Below are 21,858 nucleotides of genomic sequence, written 5' to 3'. Positions count from 1 at the left end.
ATAGCCTAGGGAGCCCCTTTACCCATGCATTCTTCCATCAATTCGAATTTGGAGTTGTCTTATCTATGTTACCACTAAGTCAAAAATAGAAAAGTTAGAGGAGACAAGTTTGTAAGAAGTAGTGGTTTAGTGTTTTTGCTAAAATAAGTTAGTGGGAAGGCTTTATTAGAGGGTCTTGGCCAAACTAGTGGGGTGTCTACCCACTCTCTAATTTTAGAGACAGTTAGGTTGTGAAGGGAGATGAAGGGAGCTCTTCTACAACTATCCTTACCCTAGCTTGGACCAAGGTTGGTGACTTAAACATGTTCTTTTATTCCTTTTCTTTAGTATGGATAAGAAAATCTGCAAGTGTGAAAAGTTATCAATGGAGTATGCATTGCTTTTGTCAATCTTGTGTTATGAGTTTGTTATTGTGTTGGAAAGAAGTGAATGTGTTTTGTGCTTTTTGGAGATCCTTTCTTGGGTTTGTTTTAGTGTTCTTCATTTGTTTTGCTGTTGTTTTTTTTTGAATGTGAGTGTTGATTGTGATTATGCGTGTGAAGGCTTCACTCACCCTTGGGAGGGCAGAGAAGCCTTGGGTGAAGGGCATAAGTTGGGCTTGACATTGCAGGTGAGAAAGAAATTTTTGTTTTTACCTCATGATGAGGTTGTTATTATCATGGAGCATGGGCTCCATCATGGCCATGAATCTTGTTGTTTGGGAGGTACAAGGAGGTTTGGTGGATGAGGAGAAGATGGTTGTTTTGGAGGCCTTGAGAGGCAATGCCGTGACAATATGTTGTTTATGTTGTGGTGGCCTTGAGAGGAAAAATGCATTGGCAATATGATACTTATGATGTTAAAATTTCTCCTCCTTGAAGAGCCCACCTTCACCCAACGTTTTATGATTCCAATGGTGAATCATTGTGCAAGACATGGAAGGGTGTTGATTGTGTTTTGTGTTGTGTCTTCATGCAAAATTTTGTGATGTATGTGTGAGACTTGGTTCGAGCCTTGTTCCCCTAGCATGGGGGTGGTCTCTTTGGAGGCCTATGGTTGGGTGGAAAGCACCCATGGTCCTTGTTGTTTATTTGTGATGCATTTATAGATTTTGTGCTCAAGGGAGCAATGGAAACAAACTTGGAATGATCATCTTATGGACATTGCATGAAGATAAAACTTGTCATTTTGCTTTGTAACTATAAAGGTGAACTATCCATATTGTTCATGTTGTTGAAATGAATGATTGCATAGTAGAGAAGAAGGGATATGTCTTTTGTTTGGAAGAAGATATTGTTTCTCACAGCATCAAATGTTGTATTTGTAAAATTATAGTTCCTACTCTTTTTTCTTTGTGTGTTGAGCTATAAAAGAAAATCTCCATTTGTATATACCACTGTGATGTATGGGTTCATGGGCAGAGAAAAGAATTTGGAGGTTCTCTTAATTGAATGCATTGTAAGACTCTATCTTTATGTGCTTTACTGGAATAAAAGAAGTTGATTATCTTCTCTGTCATATATGAGATAGTTTCATGTTAAGAAATAGTCATAATTATATTTTAGAATAACAAATTTAAGAGACATTCGATTGTGATTGCTCATAGAAGAAGCTAGTTGATACAAATTTTCATTAAGGTTTCATTATAATGAATGCATTTGGATGTAATGAGGTTGCAAGCTGAAATCTTTAATATGGATATTACTGGAGATGTACCTGAAATTATTTTAGGGAGCTAATCAATAGTAGTTGTGATTTATGTTTTAGAACTTTCTCTCAATGGATTTATGGAATGAGAAAACTAGTGTACCCCTATCATGGTTGAGAATACAGATGTTTCCAATAAAGTAATTTGGTCAACATTGACGGTTGGTTTGTAAAAGTATATAAGAAGAAGTTGGTGTATCTTGATAGATCAAAATTATGTGTATAAAATATAGAGCATTCATTTATCAAGATTTAATAAATCCCTAGGTTGATAACACTATCACATCTTTGACATACTCAAAACCATGGTAGGAATGAAAGAATATAGCTCGAGAATGAATGTCTAGTAACAATGAGACAAGTCTGTAGGTGCTTATTAAGCCTCTGGAAAATGTATGAGGAGAGGAATAAATTGATTTCTGAATATTACAGACAATAAAATATTCAAGATATCAACTCTGGCCCACATGTCCTATGAACTAAATAGGTACATCAAATATTTTTAAAAAATAGAATATACAAGTTATGAAAGAATGTTATGACAATGCTAGCCATCTGACTTGACTACATGTCACAATCTATAATCAAAACAATAATACTTGAAAAGAGATGAATTAATAATAATTATACATGCTAGCTAAACATATATATATATATACTCCCTAATCTAGTTGGAAAGTACCCACATATCCTATCATGTAAAGTACATATAAATATAAATAAACAAAAGAATTATTGAAACATATATACTCTTGAAAACCTATCCCGAGGGTGATATGACCTTGGTATTAACCCGTGATGTCCCATCTCCCATGTGGGAGGGAGCCCCACTAAAATTACCTAAGGCACTCTCATTAGTGCTAGAATGGATATAAGGCAGAGATCACTAATATGACTGAATGCATTAGTTGAAGAAAAAGGCTGATGTGACCATGGCTTTGGTTAACACACCAACTCCTCCCAAACGCATAACAATTTCCCCTCTTAAAATGTGCCACCTTGGGAATCTTTCCTAGGCAATATAAGCTAATAGTTTAAGAATTTATTCAAATTCTACTTAACTTTGACAAAGTCAGAAAGCCCTTACTTTGTCATTGGGTGATTCCCTAAAGTGCAACATGGCACATCTACCCACCCAGGCATCATATGCCTTAGAAATCTAAATAACGTCAACCCTGCCTAAATCTTATTAGAATCTGACAAGAGTCAAAAAAATTTCCCATATCCTTATAGGGGTCTTGTCCTCTTCCAAGTTTTAACACATGTCTAATCACCACACACCTACCTTAACCTTTACGTGGGCAGTAAGAATAGGCAACGGCTACCCAGGCAGGAGGATTGACTACCTGGGTATTCCCACCCCCATCCTCATGCGTCCTCATGCCGGCATGCCATCCTGCATCCATGCCATCCTCCCTCTGCGGTCGTACTCATGTTTGCCGCTGACAGAGGGAAGTACCTGAAACTAAACCTTAGAAGCCACATGGTATGACATGACAGTTACTCATTCTCTCCCGCAGCTTCCACTTGTAGCTTTTTTTTGCAATGTTCGTTTCGTAGCTTTTGTTTGTAATGTTCATTTCGTGGTGTAATTGGACCCCATATCAATTAATTGTTTAATGAAGTTTACAATCTGACTTTTTAATACAAAATAATTTTGATACTTTCTAACTCATTAAAATTCAAATTAGATTTTAATGCTTGTACAAATTCATACAACAAAATTAAAATAGTTTTCTAAAATTATTTTCAAACTTTTAAATTATTTTTTCTAATTTCATATTTATTATTATTTTTTTTTTTTAAAGGTTATAAAAGTCATAATTTTAATAATCAATCTGATTGAAATCATTATATAATCTATTAAATATTTTAACTTTGTTTTTTCTTCAATGCATTTTGGATGGAGATTAGCCCATCCCTTAGATTTTTAAGATATATATGATACAAAAGTTTAACAATTTACTATATGTTACTATATAGTTTCATTGACATTATTAGTGGAGTTAAGCAATTGTCTCAAATAGAATATACAAAGATAGTAGTGTGTAAAATTTGAGTGGATTGACAAGACTCTTGATGTTTGTCCATGTTGCACCCATTCCTTTGTTTTAAAAATGCCTCTTCTCTTTTTAGATGTCTATTTAATAATACATTTAACCATAAACATTAAATAGTATTGATTATGATCTTCTTTAAAATAGTATTGAAGATTACATCATATTTGATTTAAATATTGAAAAAAAAGATGGCATATTTTCCATTCACCCTTTCTTCATTATAATGTATGAATTATCATTTTTTTTAAAAATTGGACAAGGAGAAATAGACAATACTTTTATCCAATAGGAATTGGAATCTAATGTAATTCACTTTGCCTTAAACATGTACTCATTCATCACAAGAATTATAGAACCGATAAGTGGAAAATGGGAAGGCAATCATATTTTGCATCAATGGTTCTTTAGTTATCAGTTATAATCTAAACTTCATTCACAATGTCTTGAGTATTTGATCATGACACACGATGCTTCTTTATACTACATGCTTGAGCATTTGATTGTGAACTATATGAACGTACAATGACCATCTTTTATTAAAGAAATGGTGAATGAGCACAAAGAAGCAACTCCAATTTGGATCAATAATGATTTGAATATCAATTATATGACATGCATGTTTTGAAAATAAATCATCATCTAAACACAAACTTATCAAGTAAAAAAAAATTATTTTATGGGTAAATGTTCAAAGTTGGATTTTAATAAGTCATACAAATTTACAGTATTTTTAGTCAAATTATGATTATGGTAAATATGCATGTGGAATGCAATGCACAGTTGTTGGTGATGCAGAGAAACCCTATTCAACCATCGCCAGAGAACAATGCAAAGAACAATGTCACCCGATTAACCCTATTCCCAAATGCCTTTCTCATCTTCTAAAAACCTAACCACGATTTTGGTGAACTTGATGGTTTTATTAAAACGCGTTCATAAAAACCCAAATTCAGGTTATAATTCAAATCAGCTATACCCAAATAATAAATAAGAGGTGGAATTTCCATGTACATACTAGTGGTTTATTTCAATGAGTGTTATTATTTTTCTTAACAAGAGTAGAATATCACCATATATTATAATAAATAAACTAGTTCAAAAAGAGCTCCTGAGGGAAAGAACTAAAAAGAAAATCCTCATTCGTTACTCATAATATTCAAGATGTGTAAAGTGTAATCCCTAAATTAAAATTGTTAAGAAACCCAAAAGGCTTCCCTTATATCTTTTAGCTATTCAAACTCTAACCACATATTGGAACACTAATGAGGCTTTATAAAATAGCCATATAAAGTGCCCATACAAATATACTCATGAATACGTTTATGTAAAGTTTTATAGACTTTAATGATTGTCTCAAAATTTATTGGCCATAATCCTCCATATAGATATCATCAATACCTACAAAATGAATGAGTTAGTTATAAAATTCATTTAAAAATAAGGTCTTAGAAAATTGAATATCATTTCATAATTTCCTTACCATCTCCACTTGTTGTGTTTTGGTTAAGATCAATAGAAAAGGGCAACCCATATTGTTGATTAGTTTGTTGATCATCTAATACAACAATGCACATTTAACACATCCATTTAGATAAAATTAAATTATAAACTAAAAACTCAAATATAATTTCAAATTTTTTATTTTTTCTATCATAAAAAATTCTAAATCAGAATATTGTTCTCATAATCTATATCACATTATGTAACAATAAGAAAAATCAAAATTCCATTACCTCCACAAGTTTGTTGAAATGTTTGAGGATGAATAACCTTTGGCATTGATGGTTGATCTCCACAAACTACATCTTGGTTATTTGATAAAGCATTAAATGCAATTAGAAATGTGAACTAAGTAATCAATTTTAATAAAAATAGTTAATAGTGAGTAAATTACCATCTAGTACTTGTGTGTCATCTATTATTGTTTGGTTCAAATCAATAGAGAAAGGCAATCGATGTCGTGGAGATTCTCCTTGATCAACAAAACCTATATTGACACATGTTCAACATATGAAATAAAAATAACAATTATTGAGCTATATGTTGAAAGTAATAAAGTACTTTTAAATAAATGTACTCACCTTGTTGCGACAGAATAACTCTTTCTCCTTGTATTGCTATGCCTGAACGATTAATGGCTTTTTTTCCCTTTTTCTTTTTAGAACGTATAGAGGGGAATTGAAAATTTTCATGATCATCAACTCTTTTACTTAAGTTTTGAGTCATAGGTTTTTTCTTTTTATGAATAAATCGACGCTTACACATTTTGCTTGGACTAAACCATGGTTTCTTTCGCCTCATAGGCATGTTCTCTGAACTAGGAATTGATTCAAAATTGGAACTTGAAGCAAGAGATGCATGTATCTCATTTCTAAATATCCCAACATGTTGAATGAATATTTGTTTTTCATATTCTTCTCTAGTTGACAAATTTTGGATAAATGAATTTACATAATCAATGCAATTTTGAAGTTCATCATGAGAAGTATCAAATGATCTCACACAATCTGTAGTAAAAAAAATAAAATTGTAAAGTCAAAATACTATTTTAAAATACTATATATTTCTTAAGAAAAAAATTGGTATTAAAACTTACCAGTTCTCTCATCTTCACCAATGTTGACTCCAAGCACATCTTGATCTTCTGAAGGTGTAGAACCATCTGCAATTGGAAAAAAAATCACTTAACTTTTTCATCCATAAAATAATTTAATATTTACTTGTAAACACACATTCTTATTACCAATGTTATAGTTTTTATGACCAAAATTCCCTCCAACTTTGTCGTAATCCTCAACCAATGTAGTAACATCATCTGTATTTAAGATTAGTTTAAGTAGGTCTTAACAATATAATAATCAATTATATAATATAAATAATTAAAATTAACTCTCAAATGATACTTACCAACCACTTGACCTTGCTGGTTTATATTGGTTCTCTTTAGTAGATCTAAAATCTTCAGCACATGTTTGCATGTGTTACCTCTTTTTGCCCACTCACAATCACACACTTGCAAATTTGGTCCAAAATTTCTTACAAGATACCATTTGGTTGAAATTGTTTGACTTCTAACTTTAAATGTATCAGGAAGGTGATATAGGTAGCAATCTGTATTTGCTATTCTCTTTGATCTCTCTAAAGAAGTTAGGTAGTATCTTTCCTTTTTGAAGTTGGTTAGAAACCCAGATAACTGCAAGTATCTCTTATTTTTATAGTATGGCTCTACCCTATGAAGAAGAACATGAATGAGCCAATCCATTCTCCTTGTGCATTTTCTAGAACAGTCGGTCAAGTGGTGACTCTTGATGTGCATGTGGTATGACTCTATGGAAGCATTAGTATCTTGATTTGCATGGGAGAAACCTCTAAAGTTTTTTGCCCACATTTCTATGACAAAAATATGATAATGTCTTAGCATATATATAATAAAAGAACCAAGCAATAAAAATAAAAATATAATGTAATGAATAATGTATATGATCTTACCAATGCGTCTCTCATCATGACACCAAGTCTTTCTAAAGTAATCAATAAACTCTTTTTGTTCTTTGAATTCATCCATAAATTCTTTTATTAGATGAGTAGTGACATCTCCATCATCACTTATGGCATACATTATCTCACCTAGTCTAGTGAACATATTTGTTGCAACATCCTTATTGCTTACAAACCTATAATAAAAAAGATAATATCAAGCTATGATGTTAACAAATATAACTTTACATGTATTTTAAGTAGAAATGACTCACTTGTAGACATTCTTCAACCATGCCCTACGTACGTGCCAGATACATAAAACTACTCGACAATTGAAGGATGATCTACAAGTTACATTATAAGCATTAATAAGTAGCATTCAAACACAATCAGTTATTAAACTAAAATTATATGTTTAAATAATGAAATGTATAGTTTGAAAACCTATATATCAAATATAATTGGAGGATAATCAAACCTAATTGCTTCAATCTCGGCACTAGCATCATCGGTCATGAATGCATTGACTTGCCAATCATTTTTACATTGCTTGCCTCTTTTGTTAACTTCTGCTAGCCACCCATGTATATCATCAATTTTATTTCTTGAAGATATGGCCCATGCAATAGGTACGCTGGCCTCTTGTTCATCAAATACAAGTAATGAATATAACTCATACTGCACATGAAGAAATCAATAAATTAAGATTTTAGATAAATTTTAGATGAACTAAACTAAAATATATTAATATAGTTGACATTGGTAAACTCACAGCATATTTGTTTGTTGAAAAAGTGGAATCCATTGCTATAATAGAGTTATGTGAATATCTCACCATCATCTCTCGCATCCATGGTGTTTGAATACCTATGATAAATGGAATGTTTTCTCTACTATTGGGTGTTTTATAGTAGAAGAAGTTGTCTTTCTCCTCTGCATGCCATAAACTTACACTTTTGGCATCATTTTCATTTTTTTGTGATCGAAGGGAACGCACCCTATTGCATGCATTCATTACATCTTTTCTTAGTAGAAATGTGTCCCTCTTATTCATTAACTTTGTAAGACTAGGACCCAAATAATGTTGCTCACATATTGTGGAAACCCCCACACCCATCAATAACAATGACTCAATATAAGATTTATATTCATTTGACAATCTCGGTGCAACCATACTCCTTGGATCACCAAAAGGGTCATCCTTTCCATGACAAAATTCACCATTAGCATCTTGATGACTAAACTCATTATAAGTAATGATGGCAATATCTGATCTTCCATACATAACTCTAACACAAAAGTGTGTTTTACAACCCCTTTTCTTTGCAAACCTTGGTAACCTTTGCATATTTGTTTGGGGTTTTCTTCTATTATCATCAGGTCCAAATGCACATTGATATCTGTATATACATGTACAAATATATTTATACCAATTTATAATCAATAAAGTTTAAAAAATTAAAATATTGCATGCTTAATTATTATACTAAATCTAAACAAACCTTGAATACATCTTGGTAGCTTGGTTATTAGGGTTTGTCAAGTTCATCACATTATGTTCTTTTCATATGAACGTTGTTTCTATACCATCCAGTAGACCTTCTCCCTTGACAAAGTGAGACAATCTCTCAAGAGGGATAGCAGCACATAAATCCATAAATGCATTATGATGTCCAATAGGTGTCCACTCTAGTTGTGCGCTTGAAAAATCATTTCCTTCATTGGGGACATCTTGCACAGGTAGTTTGATGAGTGATTGCCATTTAAACTTTGTATCCATTCTGAGAAATATTAATATGGTTAGTGATCCTTAACTTGTTGAAACATGTTAAAAAAAACTAATACGAATTATTACATATAGCCTCGATAAAACAATTAGTATATTGAAATCACAATAAATACAATTATATCCTCGATATGAAATAATTTCACTATACCATCAATGAAATGATTTCTCAAAATTATATTAGAAGTTTGTATTATATATTTTATTCTATATTTTTCCAATCTTGTGATCTAGTAATGAGGTGCATGTTACTGCAAGCCTAGGACACATGATTCATATTGCCCTAATAAGCGAATTCCTCTTATATAGAAAATAAATTTCTATAATTTCAAAACCTTTACTAGGAAATCATGTTGTCACTTATAAATCTATAGTTATTAAAATCTAATATGATTAGTCCACTAGTCATATATTCTAATTCATCATTATTTATCACTAACTAATTCATTTATTGTGTCATTAAAGATGATCACCTAATTTACTTTTTAATACTAGGCTTTTTGTTATGTATGTACATTAATTTAAGCTTAAAATAATTTTGAATGAACTTGAGTACAACTAACATGGGATGTAATTGTCCTGCCTTCCTAGCAATCAAGATCTGAGTCATTTTGTTATCAAGGTCCATAGTGTTCATTGTATCAAGGTCTAGGTCATTTTCACATAGAGAAGTTATGAAGTTTTCCATGACTTAAGTCCATTTCACTGTATCTGTGGATAAGTACATTTAGTTATCAAGCTTTAATTCATTTAGTTATCAAGGTCCATAGTGTTTAAGGTCCTTAGTGTTCATTTTCAAATAGTGAAGTTATGGAATTTTCCATGATTAAGTATGTTTCGTTATCAATGTCTAGGCCATTTGAGGTCATTTGCACATAATGAAGTTATGTAGTTTTTCATGATTTTGTCATTTTCACGTAGTGAAGTTATGGAGTTTTCCCATCATTAAGTCCATGGAGATTTCCACAATTAAGTCTATTTAGTTATCAAGGTCTAATGAAGTTATGTAGTTTTCTATGATTTTGTCAGTCATTTAGTTAAGTTATGGAATTTTCCCATCATTTTGTCAATCATTTTCACATAGTGAAGTTATGGAATTTTCCCACCATTAAGTCCATTTAGTTTTCCACTATAGTGAAGTTATGGAGCTTTTCCTTATGGAGTTTATTTCATGATTCAATCCACTTAATTTTAGCCCATTTAGTGTTTAGCCCACTTAGTGTTCATCTCATGAAGGTAAAGAAATTTTTTTCTAGTTGAACATGAACAATTAAATCAATAGATAAAACTATCATATTATCCATCATTTATTAATCTAATTTAGGAGAAAACTTTATGGAACTCTAGTCTTATTGACACTAGATCATAACTCATAGCATAACATCTAGGCTATATGTTCACAAGGTGAAATTATGGAGTTTCTTCTATGATTAAAGCCTACTTAGTTTAAGTTATGGAGTTTCTTTACGATTCAATCCACTAAATTTCAACCCATTTAGTGTTAACCCCACTTAGTGTTCATTGCATCAAGGTCTAGGTCATTTCACTATGGTCATTTTCACATAGCGAACTTATGGAGTTTCGTCATGATTAAGTCCATTTAATTATCAAGGTCTAGGTCTAGGTCATGTAGTTTTTCCATGATTAAGTCCATTTAGCTTTCTACTATAGTGAAGTTATGGAGTTTTTCCTTATGGAGTTTCTTTTATGATTAAGCCCACTTAGCCTTCATTGGATCAAGGTCTACGTCATTTTCACATTGTGAGGTTATGGAGTTTTTCCACGATTAAGTCCATTTAGTATCTCATAATCAAAAGTATCTCGTGAAAGATATTGACCCTATTAGCAATCTATTACAACTATATAGTTTATCTGTTATTGTTAGGGAACTAGGCCTTATTAGAAGCCTCAACCCTATTAGGAGTTGTTATTATAATACAAAAGGTACAAGATGAGCCCACTTCTCAAGCATGCATATTCAACTGTTGTTATTATAATACAAAAGGTACAAGATGAGTCCACTTAACCAAATAAGATCAATTTCATATTTATAAATAATAATCAGGCACATAGAACAACAATCAGGGATTTCAAGCAAACATTTACAAGCAATGGTCAAGGGACAAAGCAACCTTGAGCATGAACAAAAATAGTGTCATAGTATGAATCTAATCCCTAGAACCACTACTGTGTATGTTCTCAAAATATTTTTCAATCACGCACATAGTCCTAAAAAAAAAAAATTGGCAGCACTAAGGTTCTTAGTAATGGTCAACTCTGCAACTTTTGCAATCTAGAGTGGGTGAAATCCAATCCTGGTGTACCAGGGTTTTGACATATTTCAAGAATTTAAGCAATCGGAGATACTGAGGAGATCTAACAACCCAACAAAAGACTACACCTGTGGGGATTTCCCCCACAAGGACATTTATATAGCAGTTGCTACTACCACGTCAAAAATGGCTATTACTGCTTGAGGTACCATCCACATGGTTGACCCAATAAAGGGAATGTCCACTATGGTTTAACCCTCTCTAATCAAAGAAGACTCACAAAGTTGTACCACATGAGGACTTGGTTTGGATTTAAGGGTTCCAAGTTTCTGATGTGCCCAAACGGAAACAGAGCATACTCCTCTAGCCTCTTCACCTTACCCAAACATAGCAAACAAGATTCTTTGACACACTAATTTGAAATCACCTCACCAACTTTTTGGAAAATCCAACAACAAACACCACCATTCTCAAAAGAGAAAGTACTAGTGGATGTTGAGGACAAACCCAAGCAGAATAGTGAGACAATAAAAAATATCCTTCCCTACCTACAAGGGGATCCGTCGTCAAGAGGAGCTTCGCATCTAAAGCAAGCGAATGAAGCTTAGTCTCTCAAGATCTCCCAAATAGTGTTCATAGGGCCTAATTACTATGTGAAACATATATGCGTGAAAGCAAATCTAGATCCAATTTTAGAGCACCAAATGAAGTGTGAATCTATGAAAGCATGTAAAAGCACTCAAGCCAAACACATGAGATGTTCATTTTAGTTCCAAATCCAAGTGTTATAGAGATCCAACAAAATACCTAGTAATCCTTGCAATGCATTTTTCTCTGTTGTACCTTTCGTTTATGCTTGAACGCTCACTCGCAATGAACAAAGCAACAAGCAAACACAAGATATGCAATAATATAACAAAGCCAAGAGGTATTCCTAGATTAGAGGGAAAATAAATTGTATGCAGTTTTCCATATAAATTATTCCAAGTAATCAATTAAAAACCATTGTTTCTTGACAAGCTTATACATATGTTTAGTATGTTTTCAGCCCTTTGATAGAATGGACAATAAAGTGGTTGGACTATCATATGTTTGAGGGAAGTTACAATATAAAATCTTCTAAGCAATTAAATTCACTTTTGATATCTATATTTGAGCAGATAGCTTACCTATATTTGTCATCAAACTTGCAATTTGACTTAAAGGGAAAACTAGCAAATAGTTGTAAATATACCTTTATTAAAGGAAAATGTAGAAACTATTATGATGATAACCATGATCAATTGGAGGAGACAAAATGGTTTTAGATTATAATGATTTACCAACTATCTTTGAACATAAAATTAATTGGAAAGAAACCCTTGGGGTTATGTGTTCATATCATTTTTTATAGAGTTAGACATGCCATTTTTTTCCACATTTGGAGATATAATGTAATCTATTTTTAATAATCACAATGACACTCTCCAAGAAGTTGCACTTTTAGGGCTTTACTAAAACATTTTTTAATTACATGAAACAAGTAGATGGACGATACCAAGGAAGAATGAGAGGAGAGAATATATTTATTTTACAACATGGGATTTGTAGAGACAAAGTGACATTCTATCAAGGAGATCCCAATATAGAACAATATTCGCTCCAATCGCTCCAACTATAAGGAGATTTTAGAAGTAGATAATGTAGGCAGTAATTTTAAGAAAACATATACCTAGACATGACATTAGACTTAGCGATCAAAATTCATTGTCGAAAAGGAGATTTAAAGAAGCTACAAAGGGTCAGACGTTCTATCACCCCATTTTGGGGTGTTTTCTTTTTCTAGGGAGTCATATAGACTGCTTTGGCCTCCTAAACATTATTAAAGTATTTCATTCAATCATTCAATCCTTGTAGAAGGTACACTAAATAGGGATGCACAGTTTCATACTCATTTACAACAATACTAAAGATTGATTAAATATGAAAAAAGACTTTATGTTAATTGTACTTATAGATTAATATTAATAGACTATCATGATAGCATATACATAGTATGGCAATAACAAAGATCTCCAATATTATAGAATCCCTTTTTTTGGCATAACTAATGATGAGATTATTGGCACAATTGATTAAGAGATTGTTGAAGTGGTGTTACATGATGAGTTTATGATGCATTCATACTGATTTGATAATAGGTAAATCAATTATTTGGATTTCATTGATGTCAACTATTTGATGTAGTATTTTTAGCATGTTACCAAATATTGATTGAGTAAAAGATGAGTTATAGTATGAATTAAATTTTTTTATTCTATCGGAAGGCTAAACTATGAGTCATGATGTTATGTTTATGATAACACCTATTTATGTGAATAAATGAGTAACATATGTTTAGTAAATAAATGAGTAGGATAAATGAATAAATGAATAAATGATAACACCTATTTATCGGAAGGTTAAACTATGAGTCATGATGCTATGTTTATGATAACACCTATTTATTACTTGGAGATTCCATTTAGATACATCAGTCTACCATTAAAGTTTCATTGCAAGATCAAGTTTGGTTTTGAAGATTTTTTTTTTTGTGCATTAGTAGTAGGATACATAAATTTTGAAGTCAACTTTTAAGGATTTAAAGGCTCTAAAAAGGGGTAAAACATCAAATGACTAGATCTTTCACAAGTTGAGCATTATAGTGGAGTTTGTGTCATTTCTAAAATGGGGTTATAATATCCTATTGAGACAATTGGTGATGTGTTATGGTCTCTAAAATTGTGCTACCTTAAATACAAGAAAATGAAATTCCTTCAAATTTTCTTTGGAGTTATGAAATTTGTTGGGGCTTGTTCTAATCTAGAAAAATATGAATAATAATATCTTAGGGATGATCAACCTCAAATTTTAGGGTTAAGATTTCTAGAGCCTTCTTGGGCAATTAAAAATTGCTGATAAAAATAAGGCATGTAGGATTGTCTAGGTCAGTTCTGGGGGTCCATGATATAGTAGCTCTAGCTTGTAGAATATTGTAAGCAAAGTTCCCATGTGGTTTTTCATGTCACATTTTTTAATGTTGTAATTCCATTGTATTAGAGATAATAGTTCTAAACAAGTTTCATGTTCTTGCAATTTGTTGCTATTTCTCTATTTTGTTGTGTGTATTTGTGGTAAGAGGGGGAGTACCCTTCCTTAATCATATAGTTGTGTACCAAAAACCTTTACATATATAGTTTTTGAAAATATTTTTTTTCATCATGGTTGGTCTATTTATAATAGTTCTAGTTATTCTACATAAAAGAAACGATATGGTTGTTAAAATGCAAATTGGTGTACTATATGTATTTTTACTCTGGTATTGAGGTACTATAGGTGGTATAAACGTGTATTGGTTTTCTCTATGTTGTGGTGTTTGTGTAATATTATTATTGGCTAAACAAAAGTGTTAAAGTAAGAATGATATGCATGTGTTAATGATTAGAGTCACAATTTAGATGAGGGTTAGAAGAATGATATTGTTAAGAAGGGGATTAGAAATATTACACTAGCATGAATAGCATAATGTTGTTGATGAACAATTGAGGTATTTTTTTAATCATTATAGAATATCGAAGTGTGTGTTTTCAAAGAAGCACTCTAGAAACTACCTAGAAGAATATTTTGCACTCTTCCATGTTTGATTATATATCCTTTTAGTTTGGCATGTAGATTATATGTTCTTCAAGAATGTGGAAATTCTATATTTTTAGGTTCCTAGTGTTTCCACAAATGACATGAAGAGTGTGATTTGTTGGCAATTATATTGCCTATTAGGAATGGTCCAATAAATTCTCTCTGAATTTCTCCTCATTAAAGTTTGTAGTGTTGTTCCTTGGAGGGAATATTCAAAATATCTATGTAATTTGTGTCAATTAAAGTTTTATAGTAGATATGTGTACCACAATAATGTCTTCTATTATATGTTTCATGACTACGCTTTCCTTCTTGTCCAATTTTGAAGAATTTTATGCAAGAATAGATGTTATATCCTAGATCATTTAGTAAATATGACACACGATCTTGGGAATTGTGTTAGATGTTCAAGGAACATCTCTACTTGATTCAAATAGAAATAATTGAGCTCTTTGGTCTTGCACCATGTGTGAAGTTGGATTATAAGATTATTTATGACTATTTAACTCATAGGGGTTTTTCTCTTTTTTATGTCATGTTCTTGGTTATGGTCTTTGATATGTTGGTAGGTAAAAGTGCAAACTCGTGCCACCCTTTTATGAAGGAAAAAGGCTAACAACACCAAATCTGTTAAACTTCAACATGGCTTAAAAATGGTATTTGTGTTCAAAATTAAAAGATAATGTAAATTGATAAAATGGGTAGAAATAGATGAAGTTTATCCCTATTTAATTTAATTTAATTTTTTAAGTTTAAAATTTGATACATTAGTTTAATTTTAATGTCCATTTTTTAGTTGTTGAAAGATATTGCAAATGAGGGGGTATAATTCCCACCATAAAACTATATGTTAATAAAGGTTTTTTTATCTGATTTTAAAATATGTTTTAGATGACATATATAGCTTGTACAAAAAAAGAGAGATTGGTCTATGATGTATATTTTGTCTAATATAACTACTCAAAGTCAAATTTTCACCTCCTACCATATGTCCCCTATCAAATCTACGTCAATCAAAGAAAAGATTATACATTATCAAAGAGGAATCTCTCCTCTAGGGTAGTGTATAGTTTTTTATTTTTTTGATATCATCTAGTTTTATTTTCCTTTTTTTGAATGAGAATCTTCTTTATGTTAAACTAACCACTTTTAATATCTTGTAATTAAAATATATTATATGTAGTCAAAACTCTATAAAATTTATATGAGCATTATCCTAAATTCAAGCTCTATAAAAGGATATTTTTAGTTTTTTAGAAACTTGGTTTTTTATGAACTTGGTTTTAGAAGTCTAAATTTCTACAATTCTACAAAATTTGTTGATTTGGCTGCCACATGGGATGATAAATAGGCAATTTTGGCTGAAATGGGTTTGGTCAAACCTAATTTGACATAAACCCTCTATACATTTTCCTAATATAATGTATCTTGGAAGTAAGTTTGGTAATAAGCCTCTTGCAAAAAATTTATCAATGTGAGTTAATTATCAATATTTATTTTTCCTCATTGGGTTTTCCATGTAAATATGGTGTTTGCTTGTGCATTGTATTCAATGTTATAGCTTTCATCGTTTCTATTTAAAGTTACACATGTTTGAATTAAAGTTGAAGTTAAATTTTTATAAGGCACTGATTATGTGAGAGTCCCCTTCCGAAAGTAAATGCTACAGCTTCAACCTAGTCACTAGTTCAACTATAAATAATGTCACACATAATGTTTTTGATGTCTCATAAAAATTGATGTTGATTCATCCCACTTCTTTTTTTCTCCATTGATCCAAATCTTTAAGTAGAATTAACCCTTGATGACTCATTGTCGAGTGAGTGGGGGAAGATATTCATAATATTAACATGGAAATCACTTTAAATTTTTAAAAATAAAAAATTTGGTGATATTCTATATCTAAAAATGAATCTAAAGACAGTATACTATCCGCAGTTACTGTGACGAGAAGACAGTATACAATATTCATGTTTGAATTCAACAATGGCTGAAATGCATGTTTGAAGCAAAACTATATGGACATGGAAAAATCAAAACAAAACATGCTACGCACATACCTTTTACCAGCGTAGCAACAGTAAGATTTTTGGAGGGTTGAGAAGCTTCAGTAGGGTTGAGAAGCTTCAGCAGAACATGGCATGCTCCAAACAATATGCAGCACACAAAATGCTCCAAACAGAACAGAGATGGGTATAAAACACAAGAAACACACAGATGAAAAGAGCAGGCTTCCCGCATCTTCTTTTTAATGAAGTTGGTGTGGACTTCAGTGATATTGATATCAAGTTGGTGTGTAAATTTTGGTTGGTGCTGGCGATCCCATCTCAGCATAAATTGTTGCCTAAACGCACCACCTTCCTTCTTCTACGCGTCTGTACTTTCGTTTGTCAGTCTGTTGCAAAGTACAGCCACGGGATGTGATGAGCGATGGTTTAGTTTCAGGTACTTCCCTCTGTCAGCGACAGACATGAGTACGACCGCAGAGGGAGGATGGCATGGACGCAGGATGGCATGCCGACATGAGGACGCATGAGGATGGGGGTGGGAATACCCAGGCAGTCGATCCTCCTGCTTGGGTAGCCGTTACCGTAAGAATATGTGGGCGGCTTCATCAAGGGAAGTGGTAAGAATGTTAATTAATCCAATTAATAATAACATGCCCCTTCAAATCGCATGCTCTGGTAGACACCTACGTTTGTGCATGGGGAAAGGTGAAATCACTTTGCAATCCCCATCTACCACGCCTACATAGGAAGCCTCTTATGCATGGAGTATAGGGTTGTTATTAAATTGATATTTTATACTTTTTACTACCTTGATATCTTGCCTAGGAAAAGACCCATCTGCAGCAATTAATGGCTAGTTGATGGAAGTAATGTGATTAATAATAATGTTAATAATAGAAATTAGGAATGTTAATTATAGAAGGTTAAAAATAGAAAATTGATAGATGAATATCTCTAGAGTTAAGTAGGTAGGTGGTATACTCTTATTCAATAAAAAAAAGTTATATATAAAATTTATGAAATGAATGACTAATACTGAATGATAATTAATCAAATAGGTAGTCAATTTAAGATAAGGTTAAATGAAGAATTAAATGATTAACTTAAATTAGGAGACTAAGTTGGAAGGGGTGTGAGATGGAGTAAGCCTAGCGTAGTATAGGAAGAAAATTAATAATTGGAAGGCAAGTCTTTTACTTGGAATTAGGATATATTGTACTTACTTGAAGTATGAGTATTAATTAAATTATGGGATTTTTAATTATTCAATATGAGTAAGATTTTAATGATTAGGTTAGATAACAATTGGTAACTAGTATTTAAATTCATTTAAGGATTTACTAACAAGTTACATATATTGGATTTTTTTTTGTTGTGTTTTATCTCAGTAAATTTTGGGCATACAAGTATTGTTGGATTAATAATTTTTAATGAAATTCCCATACATTTTGTGCAAGAACTATGCTAGGAGTGCAACAATTTTTAGTAGAAGGGTAATCTTTCTATTAGAATTACATTGCTTCTATATTGTATAAATTATAAAATAATTTAATATGCTTATTTCAGATTTTAACTAAGAGGCTAGAGATGGTATTTTTTTTAAAATTTCATATCTAGACATGTTTTGGTTAAAAAATATAAATCTCAACAATCCTTTATTCTTGATGATTATATTATGTACAACCAAGGTATTTCTAGATGATTCAATAATTGAATTTTTCTTGGTATCTTAACATAATTAACAAATATAAGGCCCTCTAGTTTTGGTTAAGAACAAATACCACTAATAGTCATAATTAGTTGGAGGAAAGAAATAATAAAATAAAATAATTTACTTATTGTAATTTTATTCCCCATAATGTTATGAGTTCAAAGTAAACTTAAAGTAGTAAGACAATGATTTTTAATTTTCTTTTTCTTTGCTTTAAAAGACTACACATCTCTTTTAGAAATAGTCATCACCCAATGTCTTTAAACAATACAACATTTCTAACATCTTAAAATAGAAAACACTCATTTTCTAACACACTAAATAATATATAGCCTCATAAATAAAGATATGAGAATGTTACTCTTATAGAATCATGTATATATGTTTGTATGAAAGGATGCAAATAGATACTAACCACTAAGTACTAGAGATTTCTTGAATATTCATCTTTTAAAATATCAACTCTAGTTTTTGAAGTATTAGATAATAGCCAAAAGGATGGGGGGCTGACCTCGGAGTACAAAAAGGTTGAGAGATTAGTTGGAGGTTACCTCCCAATCATCTAACTAATACCATTTTTATTCTTCAAAAAAAAAGACCCAGAGTAGAACTAACAACATTTGTGATGCTACTAAAAAGAAAATAAAAAGGAAAAGCATTTGAGTAGTAAGGAAACATACTATTACTATTAGTCTAACATGTAAACGTATACATATAAAATAAAGCCCCATAGGGTATCAAGTTTAGAGTAATTGATATCATAACAACAAAAAGAAAAAATAACAACAGGGCTAACTACCCTCCTTTTTAGGCTCCTCATCCTTCTTTATGTTAGGCTCAACCTTGTTCGCATCCACCCCCTACTCTTTGATAGGTTTGTCCAGGAGATTCTTCAACTAGTTCTCTACCAAGAAGTCATGTAAGGAGTGGGTAGTCTCTCTCTCCTTGCCCAGGTATTTCACATCCTTATTCACCTATAGGAAATAAAGGGTAGTGGACTTTAGTGGAGAAATCTGCTAGAGTTTCAAATTTTAGCATGTGACAATGTTATTGTTTGAGAGAGAGAGAGAGAGAGAGAGAGAGAGAGAGAGAGAGAGAGATGGGGATAAGACAAAGAGAGGGAGGGGATAGGAAAAAGAGACAATGAGTAAGAGAGAGAGATAGGGATAGGAGAAAGAGAGGGAGGGGATTAGAGAGAGAGATTTGTGGAAAGGAGAGGGAGAGAGAGAGAGAGAGAGAGAGAGAGAGAGAGAGAGAGAGAGAGAGAGAGAGAGAGAGAGAGAGAGAGAGAGAAGAGGACAGGAGAGAGAGATTAGGGGATATGATATAAAGAGTGAGAGAGAAAAGGGGATAAGAGAAAGAGAGACAAGGATAGGATAAAGAGCAAAAATGAGAGAGAGGGAGTGATGGAGAGAGAGAGAGGATGGGATGGAGACAAAGATTGGGGGATATGACATACACTTGTTTAGTATAATACATAACCCAATCTCTCCCTCCCTCCCTCCCTCCCTCAATCTAACCTTGTGTAGTAGTAATACAAAACCTAATTAAGTTCTACAATACCCAATAAGGTTCTGCAAAACTCGACCAGGTTCTGAATGCATTTTATTTTCATAATTTCATCAAGTTATTTGAATCCAAAAAACCCAATTGGGTTATGGCTTGGTGATAGCCTATAGAAATGACCCAAAGGCTTGGGAGACTGCTTTCCCTCAATTTTTTTTTCCTTAAGATGTTTTTTCATCTTCTAAGATGAATTCTCATCTTTGTCTTCATTGGGTACACTAATGGTGAAGTGGGTATCTCTAAAATTTCCACCATAATCTTACATGTCTTCTTAGCTTTCTAACCATATGATTTTTCTTTTTTTTTGGACAACATTAACATTGTAAACTTTAATTACTTTTACCAATTCCTTGACATTCCTCACAAAAATATATCTACCATTTTTTTATAGCTTTTGACATACTTGACCAAATTCAAAATAAATTACATATTACTATTCTACACTTGATTATATACACATTTTATAATAAAATTCAGTTTCAATTATTTTGATGCAAGTTATACTCAACACATGAACAAGTGCCAAAATTTTAGGATGTAGTCTATTCAATAATTCATAAATAACAAAATACTCATCATAAAATTACAAAAAAAAAAAACACAGCTTCTAGATATGACTCTTAACTATCATCCTACCAAAGGGATATGCAAAATAGTAAATATAACTATGTCTTTTATGCAACACATGAAAACAACTATGTTATGTTTTCTAAAAAAATTAGAAGCTATTTTTCGTGTGCATAGTTTTTGACTCACCTAATCTTATCTATTTTGTAAAAACTCTTATTTTTTAGAAAGTAGATTTAGAGTACTACAATTTATATGTTATACACATCTTGTCATTTTTAGTGGATGACCCTCAAATGTCTCGTCCAAGTTCAGGTTTACCTGATTTCAGAAAAAAGGTGTCCACTTATAGCCCACTTTTTGTACACCATCTTGGTTCACTTACCCTAATAACTATCTCTTGGTGGTGGTAGAAAAAATCCTTTCACTAGGGGTCCAAGTTTAGAAGTTATTAAATGGAGTGTCATGCATCAAGAAAAATTACAAACAAAGTCAATGAAATAGGGCACTCATGTCTAATAGATATTTTTAGGGGGATAGGTTCAGTCAAGTTACCATTAACATAAAAAATAGTTAATGAGTCCTTAAGAAAAATATGGATCCATTTAGAGAAGTATGGAGGAAAATCAAAAGCTGACAACATATCAATAATAAAAGGCTACTCAATTCTATCATAAAAAATTTCAAATACCAAAAGGGTCATTATTGCATTTCCCCCATCTTCTTTAGCACATTGCATAGCTTATGAGCTAATAACCAGTTTTCAAGGATAAAGCCCCCCCCTTTATCAAAGCCAATTTCAGTGGGAGAAATAAAATTATTCAACAATCCAATAATTCTCCTAGTAAGGAACTTAGAAACAATTTTATAGAAAAATGTTAAAAGGTTTATAGGCATCTAGTTTTTTTTATCAAGATCCTATCCCCACCCCTAGGAAGCAGGTTGATAATACCTTTATGAAAAACTATTCCAAGAGAATCTTGATCAAACACATCTTGATAAAGGGGCAATAACTCTAGCCTAATCCATTCCACATTTTTTAAAAACTTAAATGGTAAACCATTAA

The 21,858-nt window shown here is 31.9% G+C and overlaps 1 long non-coding RNA gene across 1 annotated transcript; it reads right to left on the bottom strand.

Annotated features, from left to right (window-relative positions):
- Nucleotides 1–5,054: 5,054 nt before the first annotated feature.
- Nucleotides 5,055–5,552, bottom strand: LOC149561303 (uncharacterized). The gene is made up of 3 exons (XR_016363418.1): nt 5,480–5,552; nt 5,227–5,301; nt 5,055–5,144 (listed from the first exon to the last, which is right to left on the bottom strand). It is a non-coding gene; the product is annotated as an uncharacterized LOC149561303 (long non-coding RNA).
- Nucleotides 5,553–21,858: the final 16,306 nt, after the last annotated feature.

This window comes from Cupressus sempervirens, chromosome 4 (assembly GCF_028749045.1).
Source record: "Cupressus sempervirens isolate cs-2001-9-10 chromosome 4, ASM2874904v1, whole genome shotgun sequence".
In the NCBI taxonomy this organism is placed as follows: domain Eukaryota; kingdom Viridiplantae; phylum Streptophyta; class Pinopsida; order Cupressales; family Cupressaceae; genus Cupressus; species Cupressus sempervirens.
This window is presented reverse-complemented; position numbering and strand designations above follow the sequence as displayed.